Source organism: Magnolia sinica, chromosome 7 (genome assembly GCF_029962835.1).
Source record: "Magnolia sinica isolate HGM2019 chromosome 7, MsV1, whole genome shotgun sequence".
Taxonomy (NCBI): domain Eukaryota; kingdom Viridiplantae; phylum Streptophyta; class Magnoliopsida; order Magnoliales; family Magnoliaceae; genus Magnolia; species Magnolia sinica.
In genome coordinates this window covers 91,225,404-91,245,309 of record NC_080579.1, presented here as the reverse complement: position 1 = coordinate 91,245,309, position 19,906 = coordinate 91,225,404, and positions in this window count along the sequence as shown.

Below are 19,906 nucleotides of genomic sequence, written 5' to 3'. Positions count from 1 at the left end.
AACCTGTACGTAATCTGAAACTAAATAAAACTAGAACTAGACTAAGATGTAATCTAAATCAAGCGAATATGAGGGAATAATTATGAATAGATTAATTAAAAACTAATAAAAATAAAGGTGGGAACTAGGGTGCCAAGGATCCACTTGTAGCAATTGGAAAGTTACCTTGTATTGATTCAAGGACACAACTGGAATTAGAGTCCCATCCTATCCAGTTGGTAAGAAGAGATTTGTCAGATCTTTGAATGTCTCATGGATCGAATTATCAACAGATACGATTGGTGTAGATTTGGAAGTGATTCCATCACCTAACCATGCCCAGGAGACTATGGCAAACAATAGCAATTTATCAAACCCGCAGCCATCACAAGAGAATTGTGAAAGTTAGGAAGGGGTTCCATCACCTAACCATGCCAATGAGACAATGGTGAACAACAGGGCCTCCTAAGTTCACAGCCTCATAATGAAAAGAACATACTCAAAGCTATTGCAGATCTACTGTAATTTGAGTCACAATAAACCATTAAAAACTAAACGTATTCCTTAATAATCAAACTAAAATCCACAAGAGTTCAATAACCATGAATCAAAACAAAGCTAACAACCCAATCACACTACAAGCTTCACCTCTTAACCCTGGCTAAGAGGTTTATCCTAACAACATGATTAGGCTACACCTTAAAAGAAAGGAAAAATAAAACAGAAAAATAAAAATAAAAACCCTACAAACTCTACTCTCCCTCTCGTGCATGTCCAAGGAATTCGGATCCCCTTCTCTCTCCCCGTCTTCTCCTTTTATAGCCAAGGCTGTGTCGGTGGAGGTCAGTCGGTCACATGTGTAAGCTTACGCAGTAACGTGCGCAGCAAGGCCTGCTGACTGACGCTGGACGTTGGTGGGACCCATTTCTTGGAATTGCTCACAAGATCCAATCCATTCATTGGATTGTACACGAAATTTCAGCAAGATATGGGTGGTTTTGGAATGTTATTGATGCGGCCGAAGGTAGTAATCAAGCTGCAATCTGTGCAGGGCTGTCCGTTTGTAACTGTTGAAACCAGCACGTGTGCGTGCATGAGTGCACAAGGTCAACATGGGTTTGATTAAATCGAGCCACTCTACATGATGGATGGCTCGGATTGAGAATTTGGACCATAATGGAGGCCCACTACAGATCAAACGGTGCTCTGTTTCATGCCAAAAGAAACGAAAATTTTCATTTTGAGTCGGTGGTGTCAGAGGGCCCCATATCGAATTCTAATGGGAAATCCATGCCGTCCATTAGAATCTAATCAAAATTTCAGTAGGAAGTGACTGCTTTTGGATTGCTTTTGATGCGGTCCACCTGATTTTCTGCTCTACCGTCCATTTCGCTTTTGAACGGTTGAAAACCCAATCTTCATTGTCTTATTTAATTCTGTCACCTAGGCGTGACTGAGAGGGACCTTGTGAGTCTCATGGACGGTACAGATCGGACCGTTGATGCACAATGTTGGCCCACAAAGATCACATCATAAGTTTTCCAAAATAAACTTCACACTTCAGAATACACTTTTTTAAGATGATTTCAGGATTCTTCACTTCAAATCTTCGATTCTTTTCATTCCTCACTTAGTTTTCTTGGATCTTTGGCATGTGAATTCTTCAATCTTGGTATCCTAAGATCCATCCCTTGCCTTGGTGATTTTTAAGCATCAAATTCATGCTTTTTAACACCCTTTTTCAATCCAAGCACTTAAATTCACCTTGCAACACATACATGAGTAAAATAAAATATCAAGCGGATTCATGTTCATAAAACCAAGATATAAATGGAGAAAATTATGCAATATTTGAGTCTCAACAGTGGTCCACTAGCATGTAAAGTGCATATTCCATTTAACATCACCTAATGATATTCTCCAACCTGATAGTGAGTTTTGGACCGATTGTAGGGCTGAAAACAAGGTTTAAGCCCAGCCCATGACTAGCACTTAACCCACTTATTTCCCGAGCAATTAGACTAGGTCCCGGATGTGTGTCAAAGCTATCCGAATGTTGAGTGGGGGTCCTTGCAAGGTGGGAACCGCTGTTATGACCATAATGAAGCTGTCCATTTCCTATGGACAACATTGGAGTTGCCTGGCCATTTGGACAGGCTGTGTTTATGTATTAGCTCGAATTTGTTGGAGCAGACCCAGATGTGCGATGGAGCAATTCGGATGTTGAACGGGGTCCCTGGAAAGAGGGAACCGCTGCGAAGACCATGATGAAGCTGTCCATTTTCTATGGACAACATTGGAGTGGTCTGGTCATTTGGACAGACCGTGTTTATGTATTACCTTGAATTTGTAGGAGCAGGCCTGTGTTTATGAAAATTTACATTTATGCTCGAGTTAATTTTATGTAATTTGAAATGAACGTAACCATAGCCTATAACCTAAACCTTAACCTAAACTATAACCTATAACTCATAACCTAAAACCTAAACCTAAACCTATAACCTTAGCCTAAACCTAAACTTATAACCTAAACCTAAACCTAAACCTAAACCTATAACCTCAGCCTAAACCTAAACTTATAACCTATAACCTAAACTTAATTCACTTAACTTAAACCTACACCTAAACCCAAACATATAACCCGAACCCGAACTTGACCCCGAATTCCAAAACCTAAACCTAAACCTATGACCTATATCCTTAACCTAAACCTATAACCTAAACCTACACCTAAACCCAAACATATAACCCGAACCCGAACTTGACCCCGAATTCCAAAACCTAAACCTAAACATATGACCTATATCCTTAACCTAAACCTATAACCTAAACCTACACCTAAACCCAAACATATAATCCGAACCCGAACTCGACCCCGAATTCCAAAACCTAAACCTAAACCTATGACCTATATCCTTAACCTAAACCTATAACCTATAACTTAACCTAAACCTAAACCTATAACCTATAACCTTAATCTAAACATATAACCTATAACCTAACCTAAACCTAAACCTAAACCTAAACCTATAACCTAAACTTGTAACCTTAACCTAAACGTAAAACGTAAACCTAAACCTAAAACCTAAATGTATTCTCAAATCCCTAAACCTAAACCTAAACTTGTAACCTAAACCTATAACCTACAACATTAACATAAACTTAAACATATTCTAAAATCCCAAAACCTAAACATAACCTAACCTTGTAACCTTAACCTAAACTTAAACCTAAAACCTAAATGTATTCACAAATTCCTAAACCTAAACCTACACCTAATCCTAATCTCAACTCCTTAACCAAAACCTAAACTTGAAAACCCAAACCTAAACCCGATCCCGAACCCGAACCCAAATCTGAATCCCTAAACCCTTAGCCTAAACCTAAACTTAATTCACTTAACTTAAACCTACACCTAAATCCAAACATATAACCTGAACGTGAACCCAAATTCCTAAACCTAAAACTACACCTAAACCTAAACCTAAACCTATAACCTATAACATAAAACCTAAACCTAAACCTAAAACCTAAACGTATTCTCAAATACCTAAACCTAAACCTACACCTAATCCTAATCTCAACTCCCTAACCTAAACCTAAACCTAAACTTGAAAACCCAAACCTAATCCCGATCATGAACCCGAATCTGAATCCATAAACCCTTAGCCTAAACCTAAACCTATAACCTAAGCTTAATTCACTTAACTTAAACCTACACCTAAACCCAAACATATAACCCGAACCCAAATTCCTAAACCTAAACCTATAACCTATAACCTTAACCTATAACCTTAACCTAAACTTATAACCTGAACCTATAACTTAAATCTAAACCTTAACCTATAACCTAAACTCAATTCCCTAAACCTCAACCTATAACCTAACATAAACCTAAACCTATAACCTACACTTATAACCTAAACCTAAACCTATAACCTAAACCTAAAACGTAAACCTAAACCTAAAACCTAAATGTATTTTCAAATCCCTAAACCTAAACCTACACCTAATCCTAATCTCAACTCCCTAACCTAAACCTAAACCTAAACTTGAAAACCGAAACCTAAACCCGATACCAAACCCGAATCCAAACCCGGTTTCATAAACCTAAACTTGAACCTATTCTCAATTCCCTAAAGCTATAACCTGTAACATATAACCTATAACCTAAACCTAAACTTAAACCTAAACCTAAACCTATGACCTAAACCTAAACCAAAACCTATAACCTAAACCTTAACCTATAACCTGTAACCTATAACTTATAACCTATAACCTAAACTTATAACCTATAACTTAACCTATTCCTAAACCTAAACCTACACCTAAACCTATAATCTAAACCTAAACCTAAACCTATAACCTTAACCTAAACCTATAACCTATAACATAAAACCTAAACCTAAACGTATTCTCAAATCCCTAAACCTAAACCTACACCTAATCCTAATCTCAACTCCCTAACCTAAACCTAAACCTAAACTTGAAAACCCAAACCTAAACCCGATCCCAAACCCGAATCTGAATCCCTAAACCCTTAGCATAAACCTAAACTTAATTCACTTAACATAAACATACACCTAAAACCAAACATATAACCCAAACCCGAATTCCTAAACCTAAACCTAAATCTAAACCTATAACCTATAACCTTAACATGAACCTATAACCTTAACCTTAAACAATAACGTATAACCTATAACCTAAACCTATAACCTATATTATAAACTCAATTCCCTAAACCTTAACCTATAACCTAACCTAAACCTAAACCTATAACCTACACTTATAACCTAAACCTATAACCTAAACCTAAACCTAAAACCTAAATGTATTCTCAAATCCCTAAACCTAAACCCATACCTAATCTTAATCTCAACTCCCTAACATAAACCTAAACCTAAACTTGAAAACTGAAACCTAAACCCGATACCCAACCCGAACCCGAACCCGATTTCCTAAACCTAAACCTTAACCTATTCTCAATTCCCTAAAGCTATAACCTAAACCTATAACCTAAACCTAAACCTAAACTTAAACCTATAACCTATAACCTTCACCTAAACCAAAATCCATAACCTAAACCTTAACCTATAACCTAAACTTATAACCTATAACTTAACCTATTCCTAAACCTAAACCTACACCTAAACCTATAACTTAAACCTAAACCTAAACCTATAACCTTAACCTAAACTTATAACTTAAATCTATACCCTATAACGTAAAACCTAAACCTATAACCTAAACCTATAACCTATAACATAAAACCTAAACCTAAATGTATTCTCAAATCCCTAAACCTAAACCTACACCTAATCCTAATCTCAACTCTCTAACCTAAACCTAAACCTAAACTTGAAAACCCAAACCTAAACTCGATCCCGTACCCGAATCTGAATCCCTAAACCCTTAACCTAAACATAAACCTATAACTTCAACCTATAACCTAAACTTAATTCACTTACCTTAAACCTACACCTAAACCCAAACATATAACCCGAACCCGAATTCCTAAACCTAAACCTAAACCTATAACCTTAACCTATAGCCTTAACCTGAACCTATAACCTAAACCTAAACCTTAACCTATAACCTAAACCTTAACCTATAACGTATAACCTATAACCTATAACCTAAACTCAATTCCCTGAACCTTAACCTATAACCTAACCTGAACCTAAACCTATAACCTACACTTATAATTTAAACCTAAAACCTAAACCTAAACCTAAAACCTAAATATATTCTCAAATTCCTCAAGCTAAACCTTCACATAATCTTAATCTCAACCCCCTAACCTAAACCTAAACTTGAAAACTGAAACCTAAACCCAATACCCAACCCGAACCCGAACCTAATTTCCTAAACATAAACCTTATCTTATTCTCAATTTCCTAAAGCTATAACCTATAACCTATAACCTAAACCTAAACCTAAACATTAACCAAAACCTAAACCTATAACCTTAACCTAAACCAAAACCTATAACCTATAACCTATAACCTATAACCTAAACTTATAACCTAAACCTAAACCTACACCTAAACCTATAACCTAAACCTAAACCTATAACCTTAACCTAAACCTATAACCTAAAGCTATAACCTATAATATAAAACCTAAACGTATTCTCAAATCCCTAAACCTAAACCTACACCTAATCCTAATCTCAACTCCCTAACCTAAACCTAAACCTAAACTTGAAAACCCAAACCTAAACCCAATCCCAAACCCGAATCTGAATCCCTAAACCCTTAGCCTAAACCTAAACCTATAACTTAAACCTATTACCTAAACTTAATTCACTTAACTTAAACCTACATCTAAACCCAAACATATAACCCGAACCCGAATTCCTAAACCTAAACCTAAACCTAAACCTAAACCTAAACCTAAACATATAACCTATAATCTTAACCTGTAACCTTAACCTAGACCTAAACCTTAACCTATAACCTAAACCTTAACATATAAGTATAACCTATAACCTATAACCTAAACTCAATTCCCTAAACCTTAATCTATAACCTTACCTAAACCTAAACCTATAACCTACACTTATAACCTAAACCTAAACCTATAACCTGAACCTAAAACCTAAACCTAAACCTAAAACCTAAATGTATTCTCAAATCCCTAAACCTAAACCTACACCTAATCCTAATCTCACCTCCCTAACCTAAACCTAAACCTAAACTTGAAAACTGAAACCTAAACCCGATACCCAACCAAAACCCAAACCCGATTTCCTAAACCTAAAACTTAACCTATTCTCAATTCCCTAAAGCTATAACCTATAACCTATAACCTATAACTTAAACCTAAACCTAAACCTAAAATTATAACCTTAACCTAAACCAAAGCCTATAACCTAAACCTTAACCTTAACCTATAACCTATAACCTATAACCTATAACCTAAACTTATAACCTATAACTTAACCTATTCCTAAACCTAAACCTACACCTAAACCTATAACCTAAACCTAAACCTAAACCTATAACCTTAACCTAAATCTATAACCTAAACCTATAACCTATAACATAAAACCTAAACCTAAACCTAAAACCTAAACGTATTCTCAAATTCCTAAACCTAAACCTACACCTAATCTTAATCTCAACTCCCTAACCTAAACTTAAACCTAAACTTGTAAACCCAAACCTAAACCCGATCCCGAACCTAAATCAAATCCCTAAACCCTTAGCCTAAACATAAACCTATAACTTAAACCTATAACCTAAACTTAATTCACTTACCTTAAACCTACACCTAAACTGAAACATATAAACCAAACCTGAATTCCTAAACCTAAACCTGAACCTATAACCTTAACCTATAGCCTTAACTTGAACCTATAACCTAAACCTAAACCTTAACCTATAATGTATAACCTATAACTTAAACTTATAACATATAACCTAAACTCAATTCCCTAAACCTTAACCTATAACCTAACCTAAACCTAAACCTATAACCTACACTTATAACCTAAACCTAAACCTATAACCTAAACCTAAAACCTAAACCTAAACCTAAAACCTAAATGTATTCTCAAATCCCTCAACCTAAACCTACACATAATCCTAATCTCAACTCCCTAACCTAAACCTAAACTTGAAAACCGAAACCTAAAGTCAATACCCAACCCGAACCCAAACCTAATTTCCTAAACCAAAACCTTAACTTATTCTCAATTCCCTAAACCTATAACCTATAACCTAAACCTAAACCTAAACCTATAACCTAAACCTAAACTAAAACCTATAACCTATAAACTATAACCTAAACCTAAACCTATAATATAAACCTAAACCTAAACCTATAACCTATAACATAAAACCTAAACCTATAACCTATAATATAAAACCTAAACCTAAACTTAAAACCTAAATGTATTCTCAAATCCCTAAACCTAAACCTACACCTAATCCAAATCTCAACTCCCTAACCTAAACCTAAACCTAAACTTGAAAACCCAAACCTAAACCCAATCCCGAACCCGAATCTGAATCTCTAAACCCTTAGCCTAAACTTAAACCTATAACCTAAACTTATAATCTAAACTTAATTCACTTAACTTAAACCTACATCTAAACCCAAACATATAACCCGAATCCGAATTCCTAAACCTAAACCTAAACCTAAACCTAAACTTAAACCTATAACCTATAACCTTAACCTTAACCTATAAGTATAACCTATAACCTATAACCTAAATTCAATTCCCTAAAGCTTAACCTATAACCTAACCTAAACCTAAACCTGTAACCTACACTTATAACCTAAAACCTAAACCATAACCTATAACCTATAACCTAAACCTAAACCTAAAACCTAAATGTATTCTCAAATCCCTAAACCTAAACCTACACCTAATCCCAATCTCAACTCCCTAACTTAAACCTAAACCTAAACTTGAAAACCAAACCTAAACCCGATCCCGAACCCGAACCCGATTTCCTAAACCTAAACCTTGACCTATTCTCAATTCCCTAAAGCTATAACCTATAACCTATAACCTAACCTTAACCTAAACTTAAAACCTAAACCTAAACCTATAACCTAAAACCTAAACCTAAATCTAAAACCTAAATGTATTCTCGAATCCCTAAACCTAAACCTACACCTAATCTTAATCTCAACTCCCTAACCTAAACCTAAACCTAAACTTGAAAACCCAAACCTAAACCCGATCCCGAACCTGAACCCGATTGATGTAATAATGTAACCTAATCACATGGCAACAAACAAAAAAATCTTGCTTTGTTAGCAAGTATACTCGAACTCAAGCATCGCAATGCATCTATTTTTATCTCCATTATCTCTTATAACATAGATTATTTGAGATTTGGATTTATCTCATTTTTAGAATCATGTCCTAACACAATATGATAATATTAATAGACAAAGTGGATTTGTCACCAACATTATTCTAAGACCCATATAACTTCTCCTTATAGGAAGTTGGGTAGGGCACATGCAGCTTGAATCCATCAAAGGAGATAAGGATCAACTCTCATATGTTCTGTCTCTTTTCATTTATTTTTTTCATAGGATTATTTATTTTATGGTGTCTGCTCAAATATACGTACAATATTTTATCATGTTAATATAATTATAAGTGGCCTAATCTCACATTTCTAAAAACAACTAATAATAATTTCTACCTGATGAGAAATCATCAAGTACCATTAGGCTCAACCCAAAAGATAAATTAGCATTTTCTTTCGTTCTTTTTCTTTTAACACACACTCACACACCAGAGTCGCTTACGGCCACAATGGGTACTTGAACTCGTGGCCTTGTATTGAAAATATTTTGAATCTACCATGAAGGCATGAGTAAGGACCTAGGTGTGTGTGCACAGTCGGCGATGTGTTCACCACGCTGAATTTTGTGAGCCCCACTAGGAAATAGGCTATGAATGATTTTTTGTATTTTATTTATAATGTTAAACTTATATGTATTTATGCATGGATGAATGTGATGTGAATAGGGTTGTTTGTGTTTGGATGGAAGTAGTTTATGTTTGGATGGATTTACGTAGTTTGAGTTTAGATGGATGTGAATGTGAATATGATGAAATATATTATATAACTGGTGTATATCATGCTGAAATATATTGTAACAAGTGTATATCAGGAATTTTGTAAATAAAAAAAAAAAAAAAAGACTTTTACCTACGAAATATTTCGTAGGTAAAAGTCTCATCCACGTTACGAAACTTTTCGCAGGTAAAAGTATTGTGAAATATTTTTACCTATGAAACCATTTGTCAGTACAACTCTTCCAAAGGTAAAAATTAGATCATTATTCCCGATGTACATTTTCGTCAGTAGAAGTATTGTGAAATATTTTTACCTACGAGACAATTCGTCGGTAAAACTCTTACCGCTGGAAAACTTCATGAGGTAAAAATTATATAATTATTCCCGACGAATGTTTTAGTAGGGAAAGATGGCTTTTACCTACGAAATTATATTTCGTCGGTAAAAGTTTACTTTTCGATTTTTTTTTTTTTTGTTTTTTCAAAAATTCAAAACACCCTTTACCTATGAACATTTTCATCAGTAAAGATGAATTTTGTAAGTAAAAGTAAAATTTTTGATTTTTTGTTTTTTCAAAAATTCAAAACACCCTTTACCTATGAACGTTTTCGTCGATAAAGATGGCTTTTACCTACGAAATTATATTTTGTAGGTAAAAGTAAACTTTTTGATTTTTTGTTTTTTCAAAAAATCAAAACACCCTTTACCTACGAACGTTTTCATCAGTAAAGATGGCGTAGGTAAAAGTAAACTTTTCAATTTTTTGTTTTTACAAAAATTCAAAACACCCTTTACCTACAAACATTTTCATCAGTAAATATGGCTTTTACCTAGGAAATTATATTTCGTAGGTAAAAGTTTACTTTTCAATTTTTTAGTTTTTCAAAAATTCAAAACACCCTTTACCTACGAAAATTTTCGTCGGTAAAGATGGCTTAGGTAAAAGTAAACTTTTCAATTTTTTATTTTTTCAAAAGTTCAAAACAACCTTTACCTACGAAAATTTTCATCAATAAAGATTACTTTTACTTAAAATTTTCGTCGGTAAAGATTACTTTTACCTACGAAATTATATTTCGTAGGTAAATGTAAACTTTTCAATTTTTTGTTTTTTCAAAAATTCAAAACACCCTTTACCTACGAAAATTTTCGTAGGTAAAGATGACCTTTACCAAAGTAAACTTAGTCATCTTTACCTACTATTGAGACTCAAATATTGCATAATTTTTCCCATTTATATCTTGGTTTTATGAACATAAGTCATCTTAATATTCTATTTTACTCATGTATGTGTTGCAAGGTGAATTTAAGAGCTTGGATTGAAAAGGGGTACTAAAAAGTAAGAATTTGATGCTCAAAAATCACCAAGGCAAGGGATGGATCTTAGGAGATCAAGATTGAAGAATTCACATGCCAAAGATCCAAGAAAACCAAGTGAGGAATGAAAAGAATCGAAGATTTGAAGTGAAGAATCCTGAAATTGTCCTGAAAAGTGTATTCTAAAGCTCCGAAGTCTATTTTGGGAAACTATGTAGTTGGAAGTCTGTTTTAAATGAACTATGCAGCGAGAAGTCTATTTTGAGAAAATATGTATATTTGAGGCATTTTCTAGGGTTTTCAACTTTATACGAAAATTGGAGTTCCCTACTTATAAATAGGGCCTCTTAGGGCATTCTTAAACATTATTAGAAGCATTCAAGAGCAATATTTAAGGTTTTTAAAGAGTTTTTAGTTTTATTAAAGCTTTATAAGTTGTTTTTTTTATTTTAGATCTTTTCTATTTACATTTTTTCTTCTTTCTTTCTTGTTGCTTTTTATTTCTGCAATTAATTATGTTTTTCTAAGTTCCTTCTAGCCCAAGCTAGAAGGGAAGCACATGGGTTTAATAATTTTTTTAAGATTATGATGATTGATTGTTTTAATGATGAGAAGAATGGTGTATACATATTATCTATTATTTAGGTTTTATTTTTTATCCTCTTGTAAGATTCATATGTTTCCATCATATGAGATTCACATTGATGGATAGGCTTACCCTAGATCAATCAGATTTCCTAGATAAGAGATGTTATCAACCTGTTATATTTCTTTGATATTCATTATCCTATAGATATTGAATACTTAAAATCATTGGCGCTTGAGAATATATGTCAATAGTGCAAATCCATTATTTTCTAATATTTTATGTCATTTATTAAAATATTTAAAGTGTTTTATTTTCCAATTAGGCTGACCATAGTGCTCAGATCCTAGTTGTGTTATCTAAGTCATCATGATTTTGGAACATTAACCTATGTGTGGAACTTTGAAACTTGGGTGTTATTTTATTCAGTTGAATTACATCCATTCAAAAATCCCAAAATCAAATCATCAATTTAGTTTTTATTACTTAATTTGTTTTGCATTTGATTTTTTCCTTCTTGCAATTCATCTCCCTGTGGGATCAACCCTGTATTCACAGGATATTACTTATGAACCTTTGCACTTGGAGGCGAGCAATCAAGTTTTTGGCGCCATTGCCGGGGAGAGACTGAGATAGATCAGATTTGTACAAGATAGCTAAGGTAAGTTCTCTTCTAAACCCTCAAGATTTTCTGTAGATTTTTTTTTTCTTTCTTCTCTTTTCTTTTTCTTTGAAAATAAATTCAGTTGGGTCTTTCAAACACTAACTATGACATAAGGTTGCCTTGCTTGAGATTTTATCACCTAAGTGCTATGGTTATCCTACAGTTGCTGTTTGATCACAAAGATCATCCGCTGAATCTATTTTTCAGATTAGTATAGTTTAATTTCTTCATTAGTTTTACTTTTATTTATTTATTTATTTAATTTTTTTTTTGTGGATTGAACCCTTATGGTCGGCCCTGCCACTTGGGTTGTTGATTTATTTTGCTTTGTGGACTGAACCCTCATGGTCGGCTCTGCCACCTAGGTTTATGATTTATTTTGCTTTGTGGACTGAACCCTCATGGTTGGCCCTGCCACCTGGGTTGTTAATTTAAGTTTTTATTTTTATTTTAAGTATCATACTTGCGATTTAAATTACTGGTATTTGTTGTGTGGTGTAGATGGTTTATGTCCCGTTGGAGTAGGGATCAAAACAATCGACTCTCCTTTGAAGGGAGACTAGTTCCAGGCCTTTATTATTCACTTAGAAGAGGCACTCAACATGACTTGGATTCCATGGCAGACCCAGTTGATAATCCAAATCCAAATCTGCCAGATCCAACTATAAATCAAAATAGAGAAAATCAATATAATCCTCCTCTTGAGGATGAAAATGAAGTTCATAGGAATGTGTTAAATCAACCACGAACTTTACGTGAACATTTACACCCTGAAAGATCAACTTTACCATCTTGCATAGTGTTCCCTGCTCACACAGGGAACATTGATTTTAAACCAAGTGTGATTCAATTAATTCCTAAATTGCATGGCTTAGTTCTGAAAGCCCCTACTTGCACCTCAAGGACTTTGAAGAAGTAATTGTAACGTTACAAGTAAACAATGGCAATAGGGATGTACTTAAGCTTAGGTTATTCTCATTTTCTCTAAAGGATCGGGCCAAAGCATGGCTCAACTCTCTAAGACCTAATACCATCACTTCATGGCAAGCCTTAAGTAGAGAGTTTTTGAAAAAGTTCTTTCCCAAGTACAAAACAAATGCACTAAAACAAGAATTCATTTCATTCTCCCAAAAAGGGGAATGAACTATTTTTTCAAGCTTGGAAGCGCTTCAAAGACATTCTAATTACTTGTCCATATCATGGTTATGAACCATGGCACGTGATTGATGCTTTCCAAAAGGGGCTCACCATGGATACCCGTCAGTTCATAGAGATGATGTGTGGTGGAACCTTTCTTGACAAAGATCATAATGAAGCTAGGAATTTTCTAGATATGTTAGCAGAGAATACACAGACATGGGATGTCTCTGGTAAATCAGACCAAACTAGACCCATTCCTAGAGAGAAAACGGGAATATATGTCCTAAGAGAGGAAGACGACCTTAATGCAAAATTTGCTGCATTGGCTAGAAAGGTCGAAGCCTTGGGAAATTAGGAAGGTTGATAAGGTTAAAGCAAATACTTCCTTAGATAATTTTTGTAGCATTTGTGGTGGTACAGACCATGACACAAAGGATTGTCCAATAATCTCAATTGTACAAAATATCACGCATGAGCATGATCAAGCAAATGCTATAAATAATTACCAAAGGTCAATTATGCAACCAATGGGAAACATGTACAATCCAAATTAGCGTAACCATCCTAATCTTAGTTGGAGGAATGGACCACAAATTAATGTGCCCAATGCACCTCAAATGCCTCCACAAAATAACTTCTTTGGGGCACCTAACAATGCACCATATGTGTCTCCACCAAAGCGATCATCTATGGAGGATGCATTGACCACATTTATGAACTCTCAAGCTCAAATGAATCAGTCTCTAATCCAATCAAATCAGGAATTAAAGACAGTTGTGGCTAGGATTGAGACTCAACTAAATGCTAGGGAAAAAGGCACCCTTCCTTCTCAACCTGTGTCAAACCCTAGAAACACACATTTCATTGGAGACTCAAATCCAAGTGAGCAACATCATGAACAAGCTAAGGCCATCATTACCATGAGAAGTGGAAAAGAGGTCGATAACAAGATAATGCAACCGGTAGAAATACCGGAGGATGAGCCACTGTCTCAAGAAAATGATGAACCGACTATGGTTCAAGAGTCGCAACAACAAAAGGATAAAGAGACTAAGTCATATGAGCCTCCAGTTACGTTCATATCTAGACTTCGGAATCCAACTGTCCCCATGAAATATCAAGAGGTGTTGGATGTGCTCCAAAAGGTTATTGTCAATACTCCTCTGCTTTATGCCATTAGACAAATTCCATCATATGCTAAATATCTCAAGGACTTGTGCACTGTAAAGAGAAAATTAAATGTGCACAAAAAGGCCTTCCTTACTGAGAAAGTGAGCGCTATCATTCAACAAAGGGTTGTACCCAAATACAAAGACCTAGGAAGTCCCACTATTCCTTGTATTATTGGGAATTTCCAAATTGAGCATGCTTTCCTAGATTTGGGTGCAAGTGTCAACTTAGTTCCTTATTCGGTTTACAAATAAATGGGGTTAGGCGAGCTTAAACCAACCATGATTACACTCCAACTCGTTGTCCGCTCTATTAAGGTACCAAGGAAAATTTTAGAGGACGTGCTAGTCCAAGTAAAGAAATTCTACTTCCCCATGGATTTTATTGTACTAGACACTAAACCATGTATAAATGCTAGCGCTCAAGTTCCCATCATTTTAAGCCGCCTATTCCTAGCAATTTCAAATGCAATCATAAATTGCAAGAATGGAATAATGAACTTGTCTTTTGGTAACATGACTCTAGAGCTAAATATTTTCAATCTATGTAAGCAGCCCATTGAAAATAATGAGATCCATGAGCTAAATTTCATGGACTGCTTGATAGAAGAAGAGGAATTGGAACCTAGTCTGACTGAGAAATTTATTCAAGTCATTAGAGACTCGAAAATTTCTGATTTAGAAAAAGTGATTGCTGAAATTTCTGATGATAATGAGAGCACTACCACCTAAGACATTGGTATGTACCAATGGAGAGCACGCACTCAAATCCTATCTATTGAGGACTTGCGACCTCTTCCATCACCAACCAATGTTCAAAAGCTTGATTTAAAACCACTACCAAATGAGCTTAAGTATGTATACTTAGGTAAAAATAAAACTTATCCTGTGGTGATCTCTTCATTTTTAAAGAAGGATCAAGAGATTAAATTGTTAAAAGTTCTAAGGGACCACAAAGGAGCCTTGTGCTGGACCATTTCTGACATTAAAGGTATATAAGCCCTTCCATATGCACCCATCGGATCCACCTCGATGATGACGCCAAATCAATTAGACAACCTCCAAGGTGTCTCAATCCAAACATGATGGAAGTTGTAAAAAATGAGGTGATCAAATTATTGGATGTGGGAATCATCTACCCAATATCCGATGGTGTTTGGGTGAGTCCAACTCAAGTAGTCCCAAAGAAATTTAGAATAACTATTGTGCAGAATTCTAATAATGAACTCATACCAACACGTATCACCACTGGTTGGCGTGTTTGCATTGATTATAGAAAATTGAACCAGGTCACAAGGAAGAACCATTTCCCTCTACCATTCATTGATCAAGTTTTAGAGAGCGTAGCAGGTCACTCCTTTTATAGTTTTCTTGATGAATATTTTAGATATAACCAAATAGAGATAGCCCTGGAAGTCCAAGAGAAAACCACGTTCACTTATCCATTTGTCACGTTTGCTTTCAAACAGATGCCATTTGGATTGTGTAACGCCCCAACAACTTTCCAACGGTGTATGTTAAGTATTTTTTCAAATATGGTTGGGAAGTTTCTTGAGGTTTTCATGGATGACTTTTCTATATTTTGGAGTAGTTTTGAGGAATGCCTCAACAATTTACCTCTTGTCTTGTCTAGGTGTGAAGAGAAACACCTTGTCTTAAATTGGGAGAAATGTCATTTCATGGTTTAAAAGGGAATTGTTTTGGGACATGTTATCTCCAAAAATGGAATCGAGGTAGATCGCTCAAAACTCGACATTATAGCTAATCTACCTATCTCCCGAACTGTTAGAGATATTAGATCACTTATAGGGCATGTTGGTTTTTATAGAAGATTCATCAAGGACTTTAGTGCCATTACTAGACCCTTGACTAATCTTCTTCAAAAGGATGTTCCATTTAAGTGGACAGATGAGTGTATAAGTGTCTTTAATAAAATTAAATCATCCCTTACCACTGCACCTATCATGCGTCCACCAGATTGGACACTTCCTTTTGAACTAATGTGCGATGCACGTGATTATGCCATAGGGGCTGTTTTGGGCCAAAGGAAAGAAAAACGGCCCTACGTTATTCACTATGCGAGTAAAACTCTAAACTCGGCCCAAGTGAACTACTCAACAATTGAAAAAGAGTTACTTACAGTAGTTTTTGCTTTGGATAAGTTTAGGCCCTACTTGTTGGTATCCAAAGTGGTCATTTTCACGAACCACTCGGCTTTGAAATATTTGTTATCTAAGAAGAATGCGAAGCCGAGACTTTTGAGATGGATCCTCCTACTCCAAGAATTTGACTTAGAGATAAAAGATAAGAAAGGAGTAGAAAACGTAGTGGCCGATCACCTTTCTAGATTGGTGTTAGATGATTCCACTGAGGAGATGCATATCCAGGACACTTTTCCTAATGAATAATTATTTGCGATCTCCAAATTGCCTTGGTATGCGGATATAGTGAACTATCTTGTAATGGGAAAAATGCCATATCATTGGAAGTCACAAGATAGGAAGCGTTTTGAAATCGAGGTTAGGAACTTCTTCTGGGATGACCCGTATTTATTTAAATATGAGACTGATCAAATTTTTAGACGTTGTATCCCAAAGGATGAAGTTCAGAGTGTTATTTCTTTTTGCCACATGGAAGCATGTGGTGGCCATTTTTCTGCTAAGAAAACCACTGCAAAAATTCTGCAGTGTGGTTTTTACTGGCCCACCATGTTTAAAGACACTCATGCTTTCTGTGTTGCTTGTGATAGATGTCAAAGGTTGGGAAGAGTGTCCCGGCGTAACATGATGTCTTTATCCCCAATCTTACCATTGGAGATTTTTGATTGTTGGGGTATTGATTTTATGGGCCCATTTCCATCTTCTTTTGGATTTCTTTATATATTGGTTGGTGTGGACTATGTTTCAAAGTGGATTGAGGCAGTTCCAAGTAGGACCAATGACAATAAAGTAGTCATACGATTCCTCAAGGAAAATATTTTTACTAGATTTGGAACTTCAAAGGCCATCATTAGTGATGGCGGGTCTCACTTTTACAATAGGACATTTGAGGCTTTGATGAAGAAATATGGCATCAAGCATAAAGTGAGCAACCCATACCACCCACAAACAAGTGGGCAAGCTGAGATTTCTAATCGAGAAATTAAACACATTTTAGAGAAAACTATAAAGCCAGATAGGAAGGATTGGTCCCTCAGACTAACCGACGCTTTATGGGCTTATAGGACTGCTTATAAGACCCCGATTGGAATGTCTCCATACAGATTGGTATATGGGAAGGCTTGCCACTTGCCTATGGAATCGGAACATAGAGCCTACTAGGCAATAAAGAAATTAAACTTTAATATGGATCAAGCAAGTGGACAAAGGAAATTAGAGTTGAATAAATTAGAGGAGCTGAGGAGAGACTCTTATGAAAATTCTAAAATCTAAAAAGAGAGGATCAAAGCTTGTCATGACAAAAATATCCTGAGGAAGAATTTTGAACCTCAGCAAAATATCCTATTGTACAATTCCTGTCTCCAGTTCTTTCCGGGAAAGTTAAGATCAAGATGGACAGGACCCTTCATTTTGAAGAATGTTTATACTCATGGGGCTGTTGAAATTGAGAATCCACGTAATGGCAATGTGTATAAGGTTAATGGTCAGAGATTGAAGCCTTACGTGGAAAACTTTCATTTGGGAGAGGAGTCCATCCCTCTTCATGGCTAGAATATTTAGATTGATGCTCCTAGTCTGACGGAGCATTTGTGTAGGATTTGTATCATATTCAATTTTTTTAGTGTCATATAGCAGGTGAGTTTTTCATGGTAGGTACTATCCACCCTTTTTTTTTTTTATTATTCTCTGCATTATATTTCATTACATTGAGGACAATGTAGATTTTAGGTTGGGGGTGTGGATAGTCATCCATGTGAAGGTTTTTTTTTTTTTTAGGTTTTAGTTTATTTTATTATTATTTTTATTATTTTTTGGTTTTAGTTAAGTTTAAGTTTTTTTTTTCTTTATTTTTTTTAGGTTTATGGAAAAAAAATTTCAACATTTTCAAAATAATATGTTTATATACAAGAATATAAACATGATATTTTGTAAATTCTAAAGGCAAAGTTAATACTTAGTCTAGGTTGATAGTAGTCAGAAATCTGATAACTGAAAATTATAAACTTGAGTTCAATTATCTAATCACTAGTTTAAAGTGAGTTGTAATTTGATGTACTAAATTCACAATACACCCTAGCTAACTAAGTGAGGAATATGATATGTGAACTTGAATAACAAATTTTGATTCAAACAAGGTTGAATGAACTAGTACCATTGATATATGCTTAAAAGAGAGAATATTTAAGAAAAAAAATGATGAATTTTTTTTTTTATTATACAGCATGAATGCAATGACCATAACAATCGTGTCAGTAATCCGGAGTAAGGATACCTAAGTATCCATTACTGTTACCATTACAAGTACGATACCATAGGTTTTGAAGCAAACCCGATGGGAATCTTCATCTAAGGGTGGTCTATAATAATGAGGATATAATGATGAAAGAAGAAATGTCATGAAAAAAATGAGATAACTAGAGATTTCATATTCTTGGAATGATTGAAGGGAGTTTGGATAGGGAACATGCATATTTCTCAAAGTTAGACTAGTGTCACGGAGCACCTAAGGATATTGGATCATAATTATTCTTAATTTTGATTAGGTCTCTGAACTCAAGGATGTAATGGATTAGAAAATTGAGATTCTAACTAATTTCAGACTTAGGTTAAGTATTGTTTTGTTTTAGAATTCATATGATGAATGATGGCATAATTGTATAAATTTCTTAGTGTTGAAATATTTTTCTTGTTTTTAATGTTTGTGGGTAACATTTCTGAAAACCCTCACGAGACTATAACTCGTCCACTAGGGAAAACCTAAGGGTTTAAAGGCTTGTTGTATATGCTAAATGCAATCGAGATTACCTGTAAAAGTGGTGTAATTAGAATTTTTTCATTTTTATTTTATTTTTAAAATTAATTTTTATTCTTATTTTTATTTTTCTTCGCTAATTTTGCTCGGGACCGGCAAAATGCTGGTTGAGGTGTGTGTTGAGACTCAAATATTGCATAATTTTTTCCATTTATATCTTGGTTTTATGAACATAAATTATCTTAATATTCTATTTTACTCATGTATGTGTTGCAAGGTGAATTTAAGAGCTTGGATTGAAAAGGGGTGCTAAAAAGTAAGAATTTGATGCTCAAAAATCACCAAGGCAAGGGATGGATCTTAAGAGATCAAGATTGAAGAATTCACATGTCAAAGATCTAAGAAAACCAAGTAAGGAATGAAAAGAATCGAAGATTTGAAGTGAAGAATCCTGAAATCATCCTGAAAAGTGTATTCTAAAGCTTCGAAGTCTATTTTGGAAAACTACGTAGTAAGAAGTCTGTTTTAAACGAACTATGCAGCGAGAAGTCTATTTTGAGAAAATATGTATATTTGAGACGTT